The sequence below is a fragment of the Macaca thibetana genome, chromosome 12 (assembly GCF_024542745.1).
Source record: "Macaca thibetana thibetana isolate TM-01 chromosome 12, ASM2454274v1, whole genome shotgun sequence".
NCBI lineage: Eukaryota > Metazoa > Chordata > Mammalia > Primates > Cercopithecidae > Macaca > Macaca thibetana.
The window spans coordinates 79256-103184 of record NC_065589.1 but is presented as its reverse complement, the minus strand read 5'-3'; the positions used below and the strand labels follow the sequence as shown (position 1 = coordinate 103184).

Below are 23929 nucleotides of genomic sequence, written 5' to 3'. Positions count from 1 at the left end.
ACACTGGGATTAGCTGAAGAATCACAGGGAGATGCTTCAGATCTACAGGATTCGGTTCAAAACAAAAAAATACACATTTAAATGTTAATACTTAGCTTCCCCCAAGCACTTCCCTGGCCATGGTGTTGGTGCCTTTCCGCTGGGACAGGTGGGAGTGCAGGTACCTGGAAATGAGGTGAGTCTGTAACCCCTCTGGGTGCTGGGTGGGCGGAAGCTGGGCCATGGAGTGAGTGGGGGGCCGTCACATCAGAGGGAAACTGCGTTTGCACTGTTCCCTGGTCCAAACTCCCACAGGACATACTGGAGGGGGTACATTTTTCAGGGCGGGAAACTGTACGTTGACTTTAGTAGCCCTCCCCCCACAATGCGAGAGGGTGGAGGCCCTTTTCCCTTTGAGCCGGTGTGGCTGCTTCTTTAAAGCGGCTTCGTCACACAGAGCATGTGGGAGGGACACAGCTTTCTTTACAACCAAAGATGCTTTTATGATTAGGAGCCCTGCCTTCTGAAAGCTTGTTTTTTTGTTTTTTTTTTTAAGAGGTGATTCGTTGGGAATAACAATCAAATTGCAATAAAAGCCGGTTATGTGCCTTCACAGCTTTAACACACCGCAGGGCTTGCTCTGCTCACACTCACAAAACAGTGGTGTCAGCACGGCTGCGACCCAGCCCTGGAGACGATTCACAGAACATCTGGGAAACGTGCCTCATTACAGCGACAGCCAGCACGGAGACTTTGATGAAAGGCCCTCCCCTGAATACCATCAGAAGAAATGCTGTGCCCTGCCTAGCCAGGGAAGCCTCAGGGAAAAATGCAGGGCATGAGGGGGGATTTCAAAGGCAGCTGGAGGCAGGGTAGGCGCGGGGCTGACACCGGCTCCCAGCCGCTGCCTGTGCACGCGTGTCTGTGTGCACATGCGTGTGTGTTTGTAAATGCCATGCATGGGGCTCTGGGGTGGTATCCAGGTTGGGGGATCAGCAGAAAACAGAGTGAAAAGCCCCAGGAAGCCAGCAGGACTCTCGAGCTGCCCGGGCAGGTGAAGGGGCACATCTGTGGCCACATCTGAAGATATTTCGGAAGGTTGGAAGGGAAGCCCATTGCCTACACCGTGCGTGCTGAGTAGAGCTTAATTCAAGTCTTCAAGTCTGGGGCGTTCGCATGTTGACAGAAGCCTCCTGTATTTATTTATTTTCCTCTTAAGTTATGTTTCATTTGAAAACAGGCGTTTCTGCAGAAGGCACCGTGCACCGTCCAGCAGGAGGCCGGCCCTTCAGGACTCAGAGGCAGAAGCGTCTGGGGAGGGAGCACCAGCGTCCAAGAGGTCACCGATTACGACCTTGAGCCCTTGGGGGACCGGTTCCCTGAGCAGGCCCCTGGGCTCCCGGGCAGGCTGAACACGCAGCTGTCTCAGTCTTAGGCCTGTGGGAACAGAAGATGCCAGCGAGGCCTCCCGGGCCTGCTCCGAGCTCCCCGAGGTTTGCAGCTGGAACCGCGCTCCGCCCCCGCCTCCAGGAAGTCCCCACCTGGAGCAGAGGCCGCGTGGCCTGGACTGGGGCGGCGACCTGGGCACCTTGCTCTACCTGGAGGCTGACGAAACGGGGAGGCCTCCTGCCCGCGTCCCTCTGCGGCTGAGCCCCGGTCAGCCCCGCGCGGGTCTCCGAGGCCCCGTCCCCCTTTGGAGGGGGTGAGACCCCTGAGCGGGAACCGAGCTCCCGTTGCCCACGCTGCTGCCCGCGCTCCACGACCCAGTGAAGGCCCCGAGGACACCGGGCCGGGAGCGCAGGACGCGGAGCGGGCGAGTTTTCAAGGCGCGGGCGGCGCGGGTGTCCAGGACTGAGCGCACGCGGCGTTGGATGCGCCCTTCCCGGGGTCTGCAGCGCAGGCGACGGGTTCCCCGTGGTTTGCAGCGGGGCGGCCCCGCAGAGATGGGAAGGGGGAGATGGTGAAGGGGCCGGGAGCTCTGGCGGCCGCGCAGGACGCGATCGTGTGAGGACCCTGCAGGCACCCGTGCGCGCCCCGTCGCCTTGGTCCCCCACACCTGCGGGTGGGCGGGGCAGGTGCAGGGCGTGGGGAGGCCGCTGTCCATCACTTTCCTGTTCTAATGTGGTTCTGCCGGGACCCTATTGTTCAGGCTCTGAGTGTCCAAAGCCCATGTGCGACCCGCGATTCGACTCACACGTGGGAAGGAGGGAGCGAGGTGCCCCCACTCGCCCCCAGGTTCATCCTGCGTGGGGCCGCCTATCCCTGCGGGCCGGTCCTGGAGAGAGAGTGGATAGTCTTCCCTGGGCGCCCCCCTAGGACTCAGGCCTTGGAACCCAGGAATCAGGAGCAGGTGCGTTTCCACTGAGGAGCAGAGGAGTGGGGTGCGTCCGAGGGGGGCCCGCGTTCTGGTAACCTCCTTGTTCTGGGCACTTCTGCTGCTGTCTTCCGGTGGGGTGTGTGCTCAGGATACAGAGATTAATGATGGCGCAGAGGCGTCCGTGCACACCGCGTGCAAAGCCTTTCTCCTGCGGTCCTTGCCCAGGGAACAGAAAGCACACCTCAGGCCTCAGCTGGGGCCTCTCACCTGCACCTGCACGGGCTCACCTGCCCGTCTGTCCCGTAGGACGGCGAGTCAGGGCTAACTCCTCACTGTTTGACTGTGGGGCCGTCAGAATGGAAGAGCCACGAAGAGAAGGAAACACACCTGGAGCTGAATTCAGTTTAATAAATGTTTAAACTATTTGCTAAAATCCAACATAAATTTAAAGGTGCAGAAGTTGTCAAAGCTGTCATTCTACACTCATGAGGAGACCACAAGAAATGAGATACAAAGAGAGGATTTTCCCTGGGCTGGCAATTATTCATTTAAAAAAAAAAAATTAAAGTTGCAAAGCAAATATTTCACTTTCATGGTTTGGTAAAACCTAACTGAAAATCTGCGTAAATGACTTTACTTCCTAAAGATGCAAAACTTTTAACTTTTCATTTTACCAAGTTTTTACTGTCTAAAATGAGTTTTTCTTCTGATTTGGTAGTAAAGATTACCCTTTTAACATTCTCAAATGGAACTATAAATACTGAATATTAATACCCTATTTTCTATTGCTCTCATTAAACACCAGTGAATGTAATTGCAAACTAATCTGGCTATTTAATTTCTAGAGAAATTATCAGTTTCAAGAGTTTTGCATTCAGCTTGTAGCACTCATGAACTCATATTGGAATGTTTTCTAAAATCTAATTCTCATGCAGAAATTAAAGCTCTTACCACATAAGAGAAGATGTTGGAAGTGGCTGCGGCCATCCCCACCAACCCCAAGAACTGTGCATTTTTATGGAACTTCTATTATGAGCAAAGACCTTTTGGAAAAACACTCCAAATAGCTGCTCCTTGGAGTTTGCGGTGAGTCTGGGGCAACAAGGCGTGGACTCATAGAAGTAAAGAGAAGGTTTGAGCTGAGAGTCCAGTTTCATTTTGTTTTCTTTTACATCTGCTAAGTAAATCCCACACCTGCCTGAAGAACTTGGATACCTGAATGTGTATAGTTAAGAGCTTGGGAATTGGCCATCATTTGCTTTGACCAAATGGTAAAGTTAGATTTATCAGAAACTCTACCTCTTAATCATATTTTCCCTAGTCTCTGTGGGAAAACAACAACAACAACAACAAAAAGATTTTTTTAAAACCCCACAATTGTACAAAAGCAGCATTGGTAAAATAAGGCAATTACTTTGTAAAGCAGTAAGATTTTAGTCTTCATAAGAATGGCAAATTGCAAGGACATTATTTTTAAATTACCTTTCAAATCACAGGTTAATTTCCAAATTGGGTATAAAATTATGTAGAATAACATGAACATACATAAAATGAATTTACATTTTATTTTGGTTGTTTACACAAGGAACATTCTGAAATTTTACAGAGCATTGAAAATAACAAGATAGTTTTCTGAATTCAACATAACATCCCAACCTGATTTCCTAACATTGCAAACTAATTTTACTCTGCCATGATGGCCATCAGGGTTATAGTCATCTTTTCTAACGACCTTAGAGATCAGGGTGTGTTCCTGGGCATGAAAGGATTTGATGGTGGTCACCCCAGCTCCACCTGCTGCTGTGTCCTGTGATCAGACACACCCATCTCCCAAGGCCCAGCTCCAGGGCCTTCCTCTCCTTGGTTTTCCATTGCACTTCACGTGTATTTTACCTGGCCTTTTTCAGGGAAACCAGCTTTGAGCGCCTTCAGAAAGCTCCTCACCTTCCCCAGACATGGCTGTCCCCATCCCTCAGTCCCGGGCCCACCGTACGCTCTTGTTCACTGTAGTGCGCTGTCCCCAGGAGGAGACGCCTGCAGGCTGGGGGCATTGCATCAGGATTCCCCTCGATGTGTCCCCTCGTGTCTCAGCATCTTGAACAGCTCAGCAGCTCAGGGGTCCCTGTGAGATGGCATGGACTTTCCCCACCAGACTGCAAAGCTCTTGAAATCAGGGCGCTCTCTGCCAGTCCTGTAAAGTCACAGGTTACTTAGCAGTGTTTAGATGCCACGCAGTTTTCATGAATAGATTGGCACCACAGAGTTTCACATTTTGACTCTAACTGAGTCTCCTTTCATATACATTGGGAAACTGGGACTCAGGAAGGTGAACTAACTTCCCCTCATTGCTGAGGGTGTGAGTGTCAGCCAGGCTAAGACACCACGTGGCCTTGACTGTTTATGATGGTCTCTTTGGACCTCAGCATTCTGCACTAATTTTGGGGAAGCTAAATAATTTGTCCATCAACCCCAAATTTTTCAATGAATTGGAGTCTTCCAAATCTACCTCATTTTCTTATCTAATTTTGCAGCAATGCACATAAAAGGCTAAATAAATTAGATAACACTTTAAAAATTAGACTGTTTAATAAGCTATTGCAACCACAGAGATTAATTTGTCCATTAAAGAGTACAGAATCTGCTATAATGTACATTTTTAAAGAATGTCAAAAGTATACTTACAAAGCTTGCACATAACTTGTGGCACTTTTTCTACATATATTACATTTGGACAAAGTATGGAAACTTAGACCTGGGAAGCATGTTGCTGAACAGGTCCATGCTCATGGAATGAGCCTCCTGCATGTGACAAATTGGATAGAACGGATTTGAACACCATAGCCCACCCCTAGTGTCAGAAAGCAAAGGTCTTATGTGGCGTGCAGCCTTACAGCGTGTGGGGAAATGTGATCGGTGTGGCACACACTTTATTTTCACACATCCACTAGGAACACAGTAATGAAGGGCTAGTTCTTGCCCACAGCAGGACTGTGGGGAAAATCGGTGGAAGGTTGAAACGTGCATGAAATCCCCAGTCTCACAGCTCCATTTTACCACCAGTGGACATACCTGCAAATTTAGACACAGGCTTTAGTCAGCTTCCTTTTATACCCTCTGGTTAACAAAGTAAAAGAGACTCACAAAGTAGCCACTTACCGATGAATCGCGGGGATGTGCGCGCGTAGCTTAAGCTGTTGGAGGGACTCGGATGGCTGGGCATGTCTGCTCCAGGTGGCCTCTCCACTCTGCCTTGGCCTCACGGTGTGCTGGGTGTGCGCTTCTCCCCACCCCTGCGTGTGGCTGGGGACACTGGGGACACGCAGAGGTCTCAGGGCTGCAGGGCACAGAGGCTCACTCCTGCCTTGTGTTTCCAGGTGTCCAAGTTGGAAGAGCTTGCTGCTTGCTCTTTCATTTTTTCTTTTCTTCTTCTCCTTCTCCTTCTCCTTCTTCTTCCACACAGGTCATTCAGTTTATAGTAGAAAAGCTGGGCAAAATTCAAACATAAAAACTGAAACCATCTGATGGTCTTGAGAGCTGTTTCTGGTCAGAGCTGGAGAGGAGGCAGCAGGGCCGGCAGCTGGGCCCACGCTCACCCAGGGCATTGGCTGGTGCGGAGGTGTGGGGAGGAGCGTCCTTGGGGGTCTGGGAGTGTGAGGAGGCATCAGAGTCTCAAGGTTTTCCGGAGACCCTGTCATGCTACATCCTAAAGTAACGGTTCTAAAATTAAGCCATTTCCCACAAGAGTTAAATCACCTGGTTAACCCCGTGTGAACTCCTTTTTGGTTCGGTGACTCTTCTGGGGAAGCACTTGCCCATGAGTCGAAGTAAACTCGCCTGGGGGAAGAGGACACTTTCCTGGAACCTCACATTTTCCTGGCAAGTTTCACCCACGATGTCCTGCATTCAATAAAAAATAACCAGGTGTACAGGGAAAAAATGGCCAAAAATCAAGACAATTAAAGGGCAAGAGGAATAGGTCTACAGCAGACATAATTACACTTGCAAGACACAAGGAGACACTGGTTTTAAAATAATTGCAGTTGATTTGTTTAAGGAATTCAATACCTTTATGGAGAATGTTATCCAAAAATAGAAATGATGAAAAGCAGTTACGTGGAGATTCTAGAATGAAACACATTGACTGGAAATCGGAACAGGATGGATGGAGTGTGAAGCAAATGATGTGCATCTGGAGACAGATGATTAGTGAACAGGAGGATGAAGCAGAAGGAACTGAAGCATGAGAGAGAGAATGTGCACTGGGAAGGTGTGAGCTTCCAGATACGGGGACTTCGGGGAAGATCCGGGTACGCACAACTGGAGCCACAGAGAGACGAGAGAGAAAAACGGGTGCTCAGGTGAACAGGTTCACTGAAAATGACCTTAAACTGGTGAGAACCACTCAGCCAGGGTGAATTCAGAGAAAAGCACATTAGCTACGTGGGAGCACAGCTGGCAAGAGACAAAGGAAAAGTCTCCAAAGCAGCAGAGCTCGGAGGAGGCAGTTCTGCAAAGAGCAGAGACAGAGCTGGCCCTGACGCTCACCGTGTGGACTGTGACACAGAAGATAATGAGCATTCAAAGCACTAAAACAACAACTACCAACCCAGACTACAACATCCAGGTGAAATGGAGGCATTGTTAGGAAAGCAGCCACTAGGAGCACAGGTCACCAATGGGATCAGAGCAGAAGGAAGAAAGTGACCCAGATCACCAGTGGGACCTCAACAGAAGAAAGACAGTGATCCAGGGCACCAACGGGACCAGAGCAGAAGAAAGATGGTGACCCAGGCCACCAATGGGACCTCAACAGAAGAAAGACAGTGTCCCAGGTCACCAATGGGATCACAGCAGAAGAAGGACAGTGCCCCAGGCCACCAATGGGATCACAGCAGAAGAAAGTGCCCCAGGTCACCAATGGGCCAATGGGACCACAGCAGAAGAAAGACAGTGACCCAGGTCACCAATGAGACCACAGCAGAAGAAGGACAGTGCCCCAGATGACAGCTCAGCACTGCTGGGAAAACAAAGAAGGAAAGAAAAGGAAGTATACAGGTGAATCTAAATAAACACTGAGAGTGGAAGCAAGAGAGGGAATGCTTTGATGGTTGGAAATAATGTAATTAAAATACACACCAATAATAACACAAGTAAGAGTGAAAGGTAGGGGGCGCGTAAGTTCCATGCATTGTCTAGGAAGTGGCCAACAGAAAACAACAAAGACTGTTAATCAAAGAAGCTGCTATAACTGCCAGCGTGAGCTGTGAAAGAATGTCCACTAACAAGCTAACAGGGTGGGGAATGGGATCATTAAAGATTTAGTCAACACAAAAGAAGGCAACAAAGGGATAAAAGGAGCACAGAACAGGGAGAACAAATAGAAAGCAGATGTTGATATAGCACCATGAGTCCCACTTGTCCGTAACTTAATGGCATGATGGAGCAAGTCCTCCAACTAAAAGGTGAATATGTCTTACTCTGAATAAAAATAAAACAAATGTATGCACTTAAGATATTCATAAACATTGAAAGGATATTATATATATTGCATAAATAATGTTAAAAATAAAGCAAAGGTAGTACAATAATTTCAGTCAAATAAGACAATTAGGAAAAAGTATTTGATACAAAGATACTGCATAGTGATGAATGCGTCATTCCACTAACAAGACACAATGATCCTAAGTTTGTGCACATGGGCTCTAAAGATATAAAACAAATAGAGTGGTAGTTTACAAAAAGAAGGAAAAAAAGTAATTGATTATAGTTAAATAATTTTAAAGTACAGCATTGATGAAACAGTTGAAAACATGATGAACAAACCTTAACTTAGTGATAATGAATATCCTGTATATAAAACTTCTGTGATGCTGCCAAAGTAATACTGATAGAGAAATGCATAGCCTTGATTTCATACACAGTTGTCCTTGGGTATCCATGGGGAATTGGTTCTAGGACCTCACTCAAATACTAAAATATGTGGATGTTCAAGTCCGTTATATAAAATGGTGTAGCATTTGCATATGACCTATTCATATCCCCCTATACTTTAAAGCATCTCTAGGTTGCTTATACTACTTAATACAATATAAATGCTATGTAAATAGTTGTTATACTGCATTGTTTAGGAAATAATAAAAAAAAAAACCTGTCTGTACATGTTCAATAAAGTCCGAATTAAAAATATATATATATTTTTCACTCTGCAGTTGGCTGAATACACAGATATGAAACCTGCAGATATGGAGGGCCAACTGTATTTGAAAATAAGAATGACTGAAATTTTATGACTTAAGTAGTTATCCTAAGATATTTTTAAATATCAATACTTAAACTGAAAAAAAACAGAAAGAAGGAACTAAGAAATTAATTAATGGTTAGAAGTTAGAAAGCTAAAAGTTAGTTCTTTTAAAAGAAAAATAAAATTAGTAAATACCTATTAGAACGGGTCAGAGAGAGAGAGAATATAATTAAGCAAAATCCAGATGAGCAATGGGTCATCACTACAGCTCTTACACACATAAAAAGGGATGATAGTGGGGTATTAATAAAAGTTTATGACAAGGGATTTCAATGATTAAATGGAACATATGACAAGCGGTTTCAATGATTAAATGGAATATATGACAAGGGATTTCAATGATTAAATGAAGTATGTAGAATAACACATTTCTTTCAGAAGATCTTCCAAAACTGACTCTCTCAAGGAGAAACAGAAAATCAGACTGGGCATGGTGGCTCACACCTGTAATCTCAGCACTTTAGGAGGCTGAGGCCAAAAGATGACTTGAGGCCAGGAGTTTAACACCAGCCTGGGCAACATAGCAAGACCCTCATCTCTACAAAAAGGAAAAATAAATATAATAAATAAAAATTTAAAAGAAAACCAGAATATTTTAATGTTTGTTAAATAGATGGAACCCATAATGTAAAACTGTCTTACAAAGAAAATTAAAATTATTTTGTAGTTCAGAATTCTTTATCTTGAACCATCACTGGAGACTTCCTATAAACTTTGAAATTTTCCAATGACTGGTCCTTCCCTGAACATCTCATCTGGGCCATGATGTCCCTGGAGTGCCCGGGTGTGGCTGGGCCCTCGCTGGGACTACAGCACGGCCACCTTGTCCCTCCAGCCAGCTTGTTTCCTGTGCCGCCCTCACAGGGCTGACCCTAGGAACCTGCTGCCCACTGCTTATTGATGGGGGCTGGCCTCCGTTGGGAAAGCAGCCACAACGGCTCATCTTGCATGGACTTAGGAGAGAGATTCTCTGGAAGCAACCAAGGAGCATTGTCTGTATCTGTGCTACTAGAGAAAATACTCCAATCTTATAAAATATGACGCTGAGCTTTTCTAAAACACTAGTTTACTTTCTCAATTGCCGTTGCCAAGGGGATCTTGGAATGTCCGGGAGAAGAGGTCACTTGTGATCTAAACAGACAAGCAGATGAGTAGCCTAAATGGAGGGTTGGTTATGAACTTGGTTAGAGAGTAGATAAGTGACCCGATCCGGACGGACGAGTGATCCTGAAGAGGGGTCACACACTTCGAAAGAAGCATCCCAGGCTGAACCACAGACATGCCTTGGAAAGACGGATAGTTAAACAGGGAACTTCCTGCAACTGGAGGACAAAATGGAAATTGAAATATTGATTTCTCTTACCCTCCAAGGAGAAAATCAGCAAAAGGAAGAAGAAACAATGTTTGAAGAAGTAATTACTGAGAATTTTCCAGAATGTATTTTGCATATAAATTACCAGATTAATTTCTGAGCAAAGTAAGTAAAAATAAGACCAAGATTAGAAGAGCAGTAAAACTACAGAACATCAAAGAAAGGAATACAACTGGAAGCTACCAGGGATAATCTAATTTAGCTGCAGATAAAACAATTTAATTACATGGAAAATAGAATTTTTCACAGCAATATAAAAAGGGCAAAAGAAAATTGTATGTTTTCAAAGTTCTAGGGGAAAAATGCCATTCACCTGACATACCTGTATTAGTTCATTTGCATTGCTCTGAAGGAATACCTGACGCTGGGTGATTTATAAAGACATTTATTGGCTCACGGTGCTGCAGGCTGTGTAAGAAGCGTGGCGCCAGCATCTGCCTCTGGTTGGGACCTCAGGAAGCTTCCACTCATGGTGGAAGGAGGAGGAGATGCAAGCAGGACACAGCAAACTTGGAGGAGAGAGGCGACGGACGTGCCAGGCTCCTTTAAGACAACCAGCTCTCGCGTGAACTAACGGAGCTCTCGCGTGAACTAACAGAGCAGGAACTCACGCGATACTGCAGGGATGACGCCAAGCCGCCCCCGTCTGGATGACCCGAACGGCTCCCACACTGGTGATCACATTTCAACCAGAGATTTAGACCGGACCATCCAAAATACCTCAGGGCCACAGCTACCTTTGGTGTTATTTAAGGTGTAGTTTAGTAGACATTTTCTCACACAGAATTTTGCCACACAGAGACCATCAATTAAAAAGCTGCTGAATTAAATGGAAAAACTCAAATTCAGGAAGAAGTGAGAAGTGGTGAAGGGAGAAAAATTGGAAAAATATTTCTGTGTATTTTAACAGGCGCTGATTGTGGAACTTATCTCCACAATACCTTCGTAAAAATGATAAAGGAACAGGGGTCATTTGAGTCATTTGTGGAGGCACTGAAACCACGCGGGGATAAGACATTCAGCCATGACCTTGCGTGAGACCAGGCGGGTCAGACCGCTGCGGCGCCCGTGCGGTGGGTGGAGACAGAGCTCTGGGTCTCTCAGTGAAGGCCAGGTGCAGACTTAGGCTTTGGGTAAGTATTTAATTAAGAGATTGGCATTATATCTTCCCCAAATGCGGACAGGGAAAAAAGTTAATGAAAATGTGCATTTGACAGACAAACGAAAAATATTATGATCTGGGGAGTTTTAAAATCAGTGCGGAAAATGCTCTATAAACAAACGCTGAGCCAGAGAAGTTGGCAGCTGTGGTGATGGCAGCTGAGGCAGGGGCGCGGCATCCTCGTGGGTGGGGATCAGGGGCGTGGGGTCACCATGGGTGGGGGGCAAGGGTGTGGGATACCCGTGGGTGGGGGTCAGGGCTGTGGTTTCCCTGTGGGTAGGGGTCAGGGGCATGGGTTCACCGTGGGCGGTGATCAGGGGTGTGGCCTCGCCGTGGGTGGGGGCAGGGGCGTGGCTTCCCCGTGGGTGGGAGGCAGGGGCGCAGCGTCCCTGTGGTTGGTGATCAGTGGTGCGGCCTCCCCGTGGATGGGGGGCAGGAGTGCGGCCTCCCTGTGGGTGGGGATCAGGGGCGTGGCTTCCCCGTGGGTGGGGGGCAGGGGCGCAGCGTCCCCGTGGGTGGTGATCAGTGGTGCAGCCTCCCCGTGGGTGGGGGGCAGGGGCGCGGCATCCCCGTGGATGAGGGGTCCAGGGCAGAGGACGCAGCCAGGCCTGCCTGGAGAGTGGAGGGGTTGCGATGTCAGCCCACCTGACAAGCAGATGAAGCCAATTTACAGACTCTCAGGACAAAATGAACAGAATGAAAAAACCTCCATTATAGTGTAAAATTTTACCAGCTTTCTTAGGAACCTATAATTTCTGAAGAAGAAAATTTGCCGAATGTATAGAATTATTAATTATTAAGCTTGATCTAAAAACCACATACAAACTCCTATACACGTGGTTTTTGTAGGCATACATTGAATATTGGCAAAAATTAAGTAAGTACTTAGGCAAAAATATAAATGACAATCAGCAAAATAAACCACATTTACATTTGAGGAATGAAAAGAGAGCCAAAACTTCCCCGTAATTTGAAAATAAAATGCAAACTCATGAGCAAAAGAAAAAAATAATAATGGAAATTATAATTATTTGAATAAAATATGTGTGAAAATCTTACGTAATATAAGCTCCGTCCAAAGAAGAATTTAGCGAGAAATATAAAGCCTTGACTCCATATAATAGAAAATTACAAAAAACATTTTCCAGCTTACATACTCAATTAGTAAATGTAAACAGAATGATAGTTAACCCGAAGGTAGTTAAAGGAATAACAAAGTAAAGATAAAATTAATGCAATTAAAAATAAAGCCCCCAAAACAGAACACCACTAAACCAATAACTTTATTTGAAGAGCTTAGTAAGGTAATCCCCCTCGAGAAATATCAATTCAAACCATAGAGATGATGCGTAGAACCAGGAGAATAATGCCAGGAGGAATAGAACAAAGTGTAATAATCGAGATGGAAAACCCTGCGGAGTCAGTTATGAAAGATTTCATGTGAGTCAACTGGGTAGAGTCAATTGGGTGCACAGACAGAACCAGCAATTCACCCAGTTTCCGTCTGCCCAAGTCCAGCAGGGCCTGTCCAGGAGCAAGCGTCACTGTGGGCAGTCAGTGGTGGGAGGAGCTCACAGCTGTGGGCAGGGGAGATAGAGCTCCAGGAAGCCTGTGAGAAGCTCAGGGTGTGGGGAGCCAGGAGGTTGACCCAGCCCCCTAGGGAGAGACACCCTGTGAATCGCTCCTCACCCCCGTCCAGCCACCTGAGGCAGAGACCCTGTTCACCCTCACTCCTCACCCCCAGTGGTGGTGCACAGTGAGTATTCTGGCAATACGTAAAGGAATTAATAAAAATGAATGGAGACCCTGTTTACCACCACTCCTCACCCCCAGTGGTGGTGCACAATGAGTATCAGGGCAATAGGTAAAGGAATTAATAAAAATGAATGGTGAGTATTCTTCCATCCCTAGCACCTACATCCCTCCCATGGCACACATAGTGTGGGTGCTTTAAAAAGTTACCAAATCAATGAGAAATCTTTACCCAGCCTGAGATAGTCTAGGTATCTGCTTACAAATCAGAGGTGGGATTGAGATAAAGTTAAATTAATATTTGCAATGTGTGCATAAATTTCTGAACTTGGAATAACGTTGCGAATCACTGTACTAGCAGAAAATTTACCAACTGTACCTGCGGAAAAGAACACCGCAGTTGTGATTGCTTTAGATTAAATTCACTTTATCAATGGAGCATGAATACAAATTAAGAATCTGGGTCTTCATATTTCAGGCTGTGCCTCACATATTATTTATTGATTGAGGTTGGGAGGGGGCCCAGGCCCAGTCCCATTTCAGAGATCTCACTTCACTTCAGGAATAATTATGTACCTGGTTTCCTGGCATTTCTGTAAATGTTAAGTTTGTACAGATGTTAGTTGGATTTCCAATTTTTGTTTTTACAGAAACTGTCTGGGTAAACATTTTTTTCTGAATATGTACTTGTTTCTTATTTAATTATATTGGTGTTGATTAGATTCTTTTACCTGTGACATTTTAAGTTGTGAATCATTTTAAATTGAACAGATGTTTATTAAAGAAAACAAGTTAGAGTCTTAAGAGCAAGCCATAACAAGAATGTCAATTTAGCTCCAGTAGTAAATATATTCAGATAACTATTGATTTGAAAATTTACTTGTTTATTGTCTTAACCTATCAGGACTCAGCCCATTCAGAAGTTGAATATTTTGATAGAAATAGGTAAGACGCTCTGACAGTGCATTCATCACACACCCAAAATCACATGGAATTGTAAACAGATGATTTATTTTGGTGAAAAATACAGACAAGACCTCGGCTGGGCGTTCCTGGTATGGAGGGTGTGAAGGGTTCAGGGCCTGAGCTGGCCAGTTTTGTCCATACCTCTGTTTCTCCTGTTGATGATGGGGCCGGCCCCTGTGGTGCCCAGTTAATTTTTGTTATAATAGTTAACTAGTGAAGAAACTCCATAACCTTTCATAAAGCATTTATCAGATCTATTCATAGAAGTTAGATTTGCAAAAATGTTCACATAAGAGAATTTTACATGTATAATATTTGTATGAAAAATACAAAGAGCTTACAGCATTTCTCTGGGCAAAACCTGGCACTAGGAGTTGAGGTGTCCATATACAAACATGAAGGCGTAAGAAACAATGTGTGTGCACCAAATAGTTCCTGTTGCTCTTGAAAATAAGAGTGAAGAGAGTTAAACGCATGGAACCGACTGCAGGCCAGGGAGTGGCCTGCACAGCCGGCCCCAGCCAGCTCAGGGGCACTCGGGGCTGTGGGTGCAGAGAGTAAGACGTCCCAGGTTCACTCAACTGACACTGTTTCGTAGGGGGATATTTCTTGACATCATCCCAGTTTAGTATCTTTTAATTAAATCAACATTGTCACAGATTCTGTAGCCTTAATTAGAGTGAGCAGAAGATTTAGGAAAGATACTAAGAGCTTAAATTTATCAGTTAAACCCTAGAGTTTAAATATAGTTCTAATTACAAATTAAAGAAAATAAAGTCTGGTCATTTTATAATTACAAAAATTAAAGCATGCCACGAGTTCACTGGTCCCTGTCTTCCCATGCAGACCCTGGGAGAGACCTCCATGCAGGCACGGGCCATTTCAGTCCTCCTAGTTAGCCATGGTTTGGTGTGTGGTAAATACAAACGACGCTTCCGCTTATTCTAGAAATAATTATTTTCACAGTTAAATTTAAAGGATCTAATTAAAATGTGCCTGATTACAATTTAATTTTGATGCCTATTATTATTTTAAAATGTAGCTTCACATAAAGGCTTCGGTGCATTTAGTGCAGAAGCGTCTGCGTTTCCGGAGCTGGAGCGCCTGTCCTGGGGAAGTTCGCTGTGCTTTGTCCCTGGAGGTCTTGAAGGGTTCTGCCAAGACAGAGGCGGTTTTGTGTCTCACAACAAGACTGTTTTAAGATTTTGGTTGTTTCTTTCTTTCGAGGGAATAGACTTAATAAATATTTGTTAACTTATCTGTTGACCCAAATGTGTATTTCTAAATTGCCTACTCAGAGAAACTTTCTTATAGACTGGGCTCATTTAAACTTATGATAGAGATGGTTAATCACAGGAGTGATTCCAGAACGGTCAAGCAGTGGTGGTGCTATGAATATGTAGGTGGATGGAGAACACCCATCTTCTCTATTAAGTTAGAAACATACGCAGAGTCAAGTGACTGTCTGAACTTAGAGCCGTCCGTCTCTCCTGTGCTGACCTTTGTTTCTCAGAGGCTGCTGATGCGCAGTAGGTTCTGGCTGGCACTTGACTGCTGGTCCTTAAAAGTGTGTGCTGGAGGCTGGATTCAGTGACTCAGCCTGTAATCCCAGCACTTTGGGAGGCCGAGGTGGGTGGATCACCTGAGGTTGGGAGTTCGAAACCAGCCTGGCCAACATGACGAAACCCTGTCTTCATTGAAAATACAAAAATTAGCAGGGTGTGGTGGTGCGCACCTGTAGTTCTAGCTACTTGGGAGGCTGAGGCAGGAGAATCGTTTGAACCTGGGAGGTGGAGGTTGCAGTGAGTCAAGACTGCGCCATTTGCACTCCAGCCTGGCTACAAGAGCGAAACTACGCCTCAAAAACAAAAAACAAACAAAAGTGCACTGGGATAAGACAGCAGTGCTCACCCTCCTTTAAACTATATCACAAAGATTGGATATGATTTGTTGAGAAAATCGTATTTTTATTAGTTATTTTAAAAACACGTATTCGTTTAAAATATTTCCTTAAAAGCTGGTGTAATTTTACCCAAATCTTGGCATGTCTTGAATGGACCAGTGCGTCTCAGCAGCCGCAGCTTTCCCGAGCTCTGACGGGATGGCCCAGGACACCGTCCTCAGAGAGTTCCAGGCTGGGAGAAGGTCTGCAAAGCAAAAATCCATCACATTAATGTCTAACTTTTCCCAAAACTGGGTAGAAATGCAAAGATGGCCTGAGCCCCCGCAGCTTCCATCGCCCCCCACATCCCAGGTACCATTCCACCCAGTAGTCAGGTCCATCTTGGGTGTCTGCCGTGAAGCTTTCACTGGGGCTTCCCAGGATGTCCTCTGCCTGAATGTGAGTCTCCACAGAGCTTTGCTTCCGCCCCTCATGCCACCCACAGGAAACCCACTGGCACCGCATTGCTCCGTGCAGCCGGCATGGTCTTCTCAAGCCAAGGCTGAAGCCTTCCAGCACTGACTACCTTAGTAACCTCATTGTCATATCTGTGCCTAACATAAAACACATTTTGCTTCAAGAAAGTGTTTCAGGTGATCAGAAATTATTTGTAAATAATGCTTTAAAAATTGCCTAATGGTATGTAATTTGTTGTGATACTTGTTAACCTGGCACCTACTGATTTCATTGCTGGGAAATTACCCTAGGAAAATAATTTTACATTAAGATCAAATGTTATAATTAGAAAACTCCTGGTCTCCATAGGAAGGATGTGTTTTAGTGAACAGTGATTTACCACCGTGGTGAGACGCTGGACGTCCGAAGCAGATGGACCGCGGGCTACACTGGTTGGGAGGGCATCCAGAATCAATAGCTGAGAGATTGCCGGGAACTCTGAAATATTTGTTAAATAACAAATTGTTTAATAATTTATGGATTATGATAAAATTAAGAATTATATCAAGAAGTATTTTAAATTGCATGGAAATGGAAACACAACATTGCAAATTTGTGTGACGCCTGTATGTCAATATTAGGAGGGAACTTTACAGTACCAATTAGCTACATTAGAAAATAAGATTTTAAATCACTGATTATAGCTTTAAATTAAAAGAAAAAAATCTAAAAAGTAAAGTCAGCCATAAACTCCACATATGCAGATGAAAGGAAATAAAAATCCAAGTGTAAATAAAGAAAACAGAAGGCAGAAGACAGAGAACATCAGTGGCACCAAGTCCGGTTCTTGGAGAAGGAGAGCACGTTTCACAAATGTCCAGCCAGGCTGATGAAAGGATGAGGATAAGACACGTTTAATAAAACCAGGAAAGTGAGGCAGGCGTCACCAGAGAGTCTACAGATATTAACAGGATAAGAAGGTGTTGTGAAAAATACATGCTAGTAAATTAGACAACTGAGACTAAATGAAAAAATTCCTCGAAAAACACTGAATACCAGAGTCCTCTCAGAAAAAAACTAAACAAAAAGCCCAGATACTTTGATTAACTGGATATCTATTAAAGAGATTTAATTTTAGATGAAAGCCGCCTTTTTTTTTTTTTTTTTTTTTTTTTTTTTTTTTGAGACGGTGTCTCGCTCTGTTGCCCAGGCTGGAGTGCAGTGGCGCGATCTCAGCTCACTGCAAGCTCCGCCACCTGGGTTCACGCCATTCTCCTGCCTCAGCCTCCCGAGTAGCTGGGACTACAGGCGCCCGCCACCATGCCTGGCTAATTTTGTGTATTTTTAGTAGACACGGGGTTTCACCATGTTAGCCAGGATGGTCTTCATCTCCTGACCTCGTGATCCACCCACCTCAGCCTCCCAAAGTGCTGGGATTACAGGTGTGAGCCACCACGCCTGGCCCCACCTTCTTCTAATAAAAACTTCAGGTCAAGGTGGCTTCACGGTTGAATTTTACCAAACTTTATAAAATAAACAATCAAATTCTATAAAAATCTTCCAGATAATTGAAGAGAATTGTCCCACACTCATCTCTAAGGCGTTACAATGATCCCAGAGACATCACAAGAGAAGAAATTACAAATCAGTATCCCTCATGAACAAAGATGAAATATGTTCCCTGGAACACTTTAGTCAATGAAATTCAACACTGTGTAAGAGGGTTTGCATGTTATTACTAGATTGGCTTTATCTCAGGAATGCAAGGCTGTTTCAATGTTTGACAATTAATAAAATCCAGCATATTAAATTAAACACGAAAAAGTAGGTGATCATCTCAGTGGTTAGAGAAAACGCATTTGACAAAACTCAACACCTATTCTCGATCAAGATTCTTAGCACACTAATAGAATAAGAGAAATGCTTGAATTTTATAAAGGATGCCTGCAGAAACCTACAGCTAATATCCTTGAGGGTGAATGATGGAATTTCTTTCCTCCTGACACGAGAGATGGTAGAGAAAATATTGTGTGTGTTTATGCAAAATTAGGATTCTCTGGGCAAATTTTGTTAAAAGAGGGGACCTGAGCTAAAAGGCAAGTATTAGGAATTGTAGCAAATATTCTGCCTGGTTAGATTTTGAGGGACCATCGTGGTGGAGGGAGGTTCTTTCTGTGTTCACATTTCAAAAGGGGTAAAACCTGGGACCATGGAGGCAGAATCAGTGAACTTAGGAACTTTTGTTAAATCTATTCCATGAATCCCTTGGAAATCCAAGCAAATCATTGTTACCAATAGCAGTAATAAAAACAAAAATTCTGCCCAGAGTTCTGTGCAGCAACACCAGCATTAGAGCAGCAAAGCAGCGTCCCTTGGTTCCACAGGGAATGAAGTGGGATCTCTAGGCTGTTCTCCAGACCGGCCTGTTTTCCAGGTAACAGGTGAACAATTTCCCAATGCAGTTAGGGGTGTGGCTTCCGAGCTCTTTCTGCAGAGACAATGAGAGGATGAGGTTTCCTCACAGGAGGTGAGGAGGTGTCCTGCCTGCAGCACAGGACGCCCCTGTCCATCGGAACACACGTGGCTGAGGCACCTCTGTGGAAGCCAGGTCCACGGTCATGCTCAGCAGGGATGGGGAACACGGGAGGGGACACGTGTCGGGCAACCTCCCCTTTCTTCAGAGCCACGGCCCACACACAGGTGGAGCAGAAGAAGGATCGGCGCTTCCACAACACAAAGGTCCGACCAGCAGAGCGGGTCCTGGAGCACAGGAGGTGGGGGCAGCGGTCTGCAGAGACTCTGCTGCAATGTCTCCCAATGACCATCGCTCCTGGAGGGGATTAAATCGAGCATGGAGGGGCCGCGAGGTGGCCACACAGCTGCCATCCGGGCTGCCGACCCAGTTACTGTTGTCTACGGTTGCGACTTACTCTCTAAACTTTCTTTAGTGTTTTTTGCTGTATTTTTGTTGTAAATCATCCAAATACGAGAAGCTGTCTCTGTTCTTCTACAATTATCAATAGTTTAAAAAATGATTCTTTCTTTTTAAACGTCTTCCCACTTCACATTATGTCACTTTTAAAGAATGACAGGGATTTTGAAAAACATTTGTCAAAACAAAGGAAGAACAGCTATTTAATTTCTCATAGATAAGGGTAAAACTATTTCAAAGTCATTCCAGAAAAAAAAAAAAAAAAAAAGGAAAGGAAAGAAAAGAAAAGTCTGGGGTAAGAATGGTGACTCATAATGCATGTTTAAATTTGAGATAGCATTGCTGACATTAAAGCAAGAAACCCTGTATTAAACCACCGCCTGAGTTACTCACAGCCAGTGACTGTTAAAGGCACTTCCCCATCCTTTAATCCTGTCTCTCACGATATCTTCAAAATACAGCAGGAGTCTGAGGAGCTTTGTCATTTCCATGGTGTGAGGATTCGACAGGTGCCTGCTCAGCTCTCACAGACTCAGGCACAGGATATGTGGTCTTCTCATGCCCTCCCCACACCTGTGTACTGCCCAGGGGAGGCACCCATGCCTGCAGGTCCCCATGCGGCAAGGCGCCCAGAGGGTAGGTCCCCACATGATAAGGCACCCAGAGAGCAGGTCCCCACACGGCTAGGCGCCCAGAGTGTGGGTCCCCACGTGGCCAGGCACCCAGAGTGCTGGTCCCCACGCGGCAAGGTGCCAGAGTTCAGGTCCCCACATAATGAGGTACCCAGAGGGCAGGTCCCCACATAGCAAGGCAACCAGGCCTGCAGGTCCCCACGTGGCAAGGCACCCAGTGCTGGTCCCCACGTGGGAAGGTGCCCAGAGTTCAGGTCCCCACCTGATGAGGCTCCCAGAGTGCAGGTCCCCATGTGGCAAGGCACCCAGAGTTGACGTCCCCACACGGCAAGGCACCCAGAGTGCTGGTCCCCACATGACGAGGCACTCAGAGTGCTGGTCCCCACACAGCAAGCCCACAAGCATCCTCCACTCCGCCCTCTCCTGCCAGCAAAGAAGACTCTTTGAACCTTGCAGAGTGGCTGTTGCTAAATATCCCTGAGTGTATGGTATTTACACTGAAGTCCTGCCCGCAGTCAAAGCCGTTCTACTTGCTTCAGCTCCTGGGGGTTGTGGTCCTTGCTCCCTGCTCAGGCCCCTTCCTTCTTAATCCAAGGCAGAGGCACCATTTCTGCCCCATGCCACAGTCTTACCTTGTTCTCAGAAGCTTTATGATTCATCTGATTTGATGCTTGCAAATGGGATTCTTGGAGATAAAAGCACCACCATGACCTGTACCATGTGTGTCTCCTCTCGCCCCCACCCCAACCAACCCAAGTCCCTGTGGTGGTCAGGACCTTCTTCAGCTGGGAGCTGAGTGCTGAGAAGGGCGTGATGGTGGAGGTGGGAGCCAGTTGGCTCGGGATGCTGAGGGCATGTCTTTCCTCTGGGTCTCTGGAGCCAGAGGGTGAGCTGGTGATGGGCAGGGCTGGGGGGACTGTGCCGAGCTGGGGTGGGGATGGGGAAACAGCATTTGATCCTAGGGAGCCCCAGCTGCCCCAGCTGCTTACTGCCACCTGGACACCACCCTCCAGGATGGCCTGGGACCTTCCGGGGAGCACTTGAGCTCTGACTTCAGAGACTGGGGCCGCTGGTGACAGTGATCAGTGAATGTGCATCCAGTACAAACTTAATTTAACTGGGGGACACATTTGAGCAATCCAGGAGAGGGGTGATGGGAACCTGGAAGTGGCACTGGGTGGGGAGCAGACAGGTAGAGTCACCTGTGTCACAGGGAGCCCTGGTGCTGCCCAAGTGTCCCGCTGTGAGAGGGCCAGGGATTGGCGGGCAGTGGGGGCAGCCTCAGGCCCACGCTGGGGACCTCCTGCCACACCGTGTCAGGAAGGTGAATCTGAAGGCAGCTTGGGAACTATTCGGTCTGAGGTGCAGCGGGCACATGGCTCCAGACAGACTCTGCACACCCATCTCAGGCATCGAGACCACTCAGGCCTCGTCAGCCCTGCAGCCCTGTGACAAATGGTCACTGAGGGGTGAGGAGAGGGCTTCGCTGGGGGATGGACAGCAGAGAGAACAGGGCACCCCCGGCATCCACAGTGTGGGTGCTGCTGAGACCTGGGGGGGCTGGGGGCAGCCACAGGAGTCCACAGGCATCCGGGCCATCCTGGGAGGGGGTGGGTGGGGAGAAGCCCCCGTGTGGGGCCTCGGATCAGTACTCCCACTTCAGGGAGACGGGCATGACCCCAACTTTCAGGGACTGTCCCCACCTGCTTGGGTCCCACCATAGATGTCAGACTCAGTTGTCCCAGACGTGGGCTCTTTGTTTGGAAGCAAACCTGGCTTTACCCCCACTTAAAAGAAAATGTTACATCACGAAGAAAAGGGATTTCTCCTCACTGTATTTAAAAGGTATTTTGGATAAGTTTATCTTACCTCCTGTTTTTCTGTCAAAAACAACCTCATTTTCCATCCAAGGGGACTTAGTGGGCACAGATGAGGAGGGTGACCTGCAGCCCTCATCACCTTGAGTCAGAAGTCTGGCACAGGGGACTATTAGCAGGAAGTCCCATGAATAGATCTGTGGGGAACGTGTCATAGAAACACCAGTCCGGCTGCCTGTTGTGTGGTGAGATTTAATTCAGTCGGAGATCACGGGCTGGGTGTGGGTGAACAGGAGGAAGGGGGCGCATCTGCATTGTTTTCACAATAAGGTCGTGCCACGAGTCATTCTGAATCCTTGCAATCTGAGTTCTCCTGTCAGCCTTGGACTGACTTTCCTGAGATCTTTAAGCTGTGAAAGGAAAATATCTGGGCCCCAAAATCACCGAGCTAAAGGGAAAAGCCACACTGGGAACTGCTCGGGGCAAACCTGCCTCCCAATGCATTCAGTCACCGCTCTGCTCTCCTCACTGAGGCAGATGCTTATCTGATCTCCTCTGAAAAGACGAATCAGAAACTCAAAAGAATGCAAGGTTGGGGTGTCCCTCGCCTGCCTGTGACCTGGACGCCTCCTCCCTGCCTCAAGTTGTCCTGCCTTTTTGGATGTACTTCTTATACATACTGATTGATGTCTCATGTCTCTCTAAACCTTGTAAAACCAAGCTGTGCTTGGACCACCTGAGGCCGTGTCACGGGCGGGAGTCCTCAACCTCGGCAAAATAAACTTTCTAAATGGACCCTGAATATCTGAAATGGGCTCAGCAAGCCCCACCCTCAGGGTGGAACCCACCTGCCCTTTCAATCCCCTGACCGTGGTGCCTCTAAGTCGTCTTGAGTCCATCTCCACTTGAAACCAGCTGTCCGGTGAGCAGAGCTGAGCATGAGACTCGGGCAGCCGGGTGGGCCTGGAGCCTGCAGTGTCTCCATGGGAGCTCAGCTGTGGCCAACCCCCCCGGGACAGCCGGGTGGGCGTGGAGCCCACGGTGTCTCTGTCGGAGCCCAGCTGTGGCCGACCCTCCTGGGCGTGGTTAATTGCTCTGGATAACATGCTTGTCAAGCACAGCCAAAGCCAGTTGATAAAAGAAACAGTGCCAGGTGTGGACAGCGCCCTAAGAAACCCAGGACTGGGCTGCTGTTTTGAAGGAGGCGGGCAGCTAGAGAGACCTGCAGGGGAGCTCATGGCATCTGTGTCGTGGAGGAGAGATGGGCGGTGGTCCGTGGTCCCAGAGACAAAAATCTGTCACCTGAAATTGTGGATTTGGACATCATTTCCAGGCAAAACATTAAAAGAGTGAACTGCTTGCTCTGAAGAGGACAAATGGGATGAGATGACACAGAAGGAGAGAAGTTACAGGTTAAGAAGGAAATGGTTTTCACCTCCAGCCTGTGCAGCTGTTGAACAACCGTCAGATGGAGACCTGGCCTCAGGCTTAGACCCATCCCAGACCACAGCTCTGATGCTCTCTGTCCTTTCTGTCGGAGCCAGACACAGGCTGAGGCCTTGTGAAGGCCCCCAGGCCCAGGGGGAAGTATGTGTCTGGAAAGGGTTGTGGATCTGGCTTTGGGCCTGGGGACTGGACTGGAACCAAAGACATGGACGACTAGTGCCCCTGATGTCTCTGGGAGGCCTGTACTGGTAAAAGCGTTCACCTGATTTAAAAGTGACTAGCAGTGAATTTCCACACACCCCAGCTGAGTGCTTCCTGAGTCCTCAGGTCCGGGAATGAGGAGCTTTGGGAGGGGCTGGGTGTGTTCTAGGAATCAGGGTACTGGGGGTCAGTGTGCCCTGGGGTGTAGAATCCTGGGTTGGATTGGGAGGGGCTGGGTGTGTTCTAGGAACCAGGGTGCTGGGGGTCAGTGCGCCCTGGGGTGTAGAATCCTGGGTTGGAAACCCCCACCTGTCTCTTGCCTCCAACGTTACTTCGGAGAAGTTCATGCCTTTCACGTGGGTACTGGGGGTTATCTCTGTGCCCAGAGCTTTAACTTTTTCTCTGCAGTTTGTGTAGATATTTTTTCATTCAATATAGTAAAAATATTGTTTTAATTTCTTCATTTTTGAATTTCGGAATTTTGAAAGTCTTCAGTTTTGAATTGCTTCAAAAACTTTTCGGCCGGGCGCGGTGGCTCAAGCCTGTAATCCCAGCACTTTGGGAGGCCGAGGCGGGTGGATCACGAGGTCAGGAGATCGAGACCATCCTGGCTAACATGGTGAAACCCCGTCTCTACTAAAATACAAAAAAAAACTAGCCGGGCGAGGTGGCGGGCGCCTGTAGTCCCAGCTACTCGGAGGCTGAGGCAGGAGA

At 46.9% G+C, this 23929-nt stretch overlaps 1 long non-coding RNA gene across 1 annotated transcript; it reads right to left on the bottom strand.

Annotated features, from left to right (window-relative positions):
* Positions 1 to 3877: 3877 nt before the first annotated feature.
* Positions 3878 to 10379, bottom strand: LOC126932806 (uncharacterized). Its single transcript, XR_007718318.1, has 4 exons — positions 10292 to 10379; positions 6050 to 6193; positions 5453 to 5780; positions 3878 to 5365 (listed from the first exon to the last, which is right to left on the bottom strand). It is a non-coding gene; the product is annotated as an uncharacterized LOC126932806 (long non-coding RNA).
* Positions 10380 to 23929: the final 13550 nt, after the last annotated feature.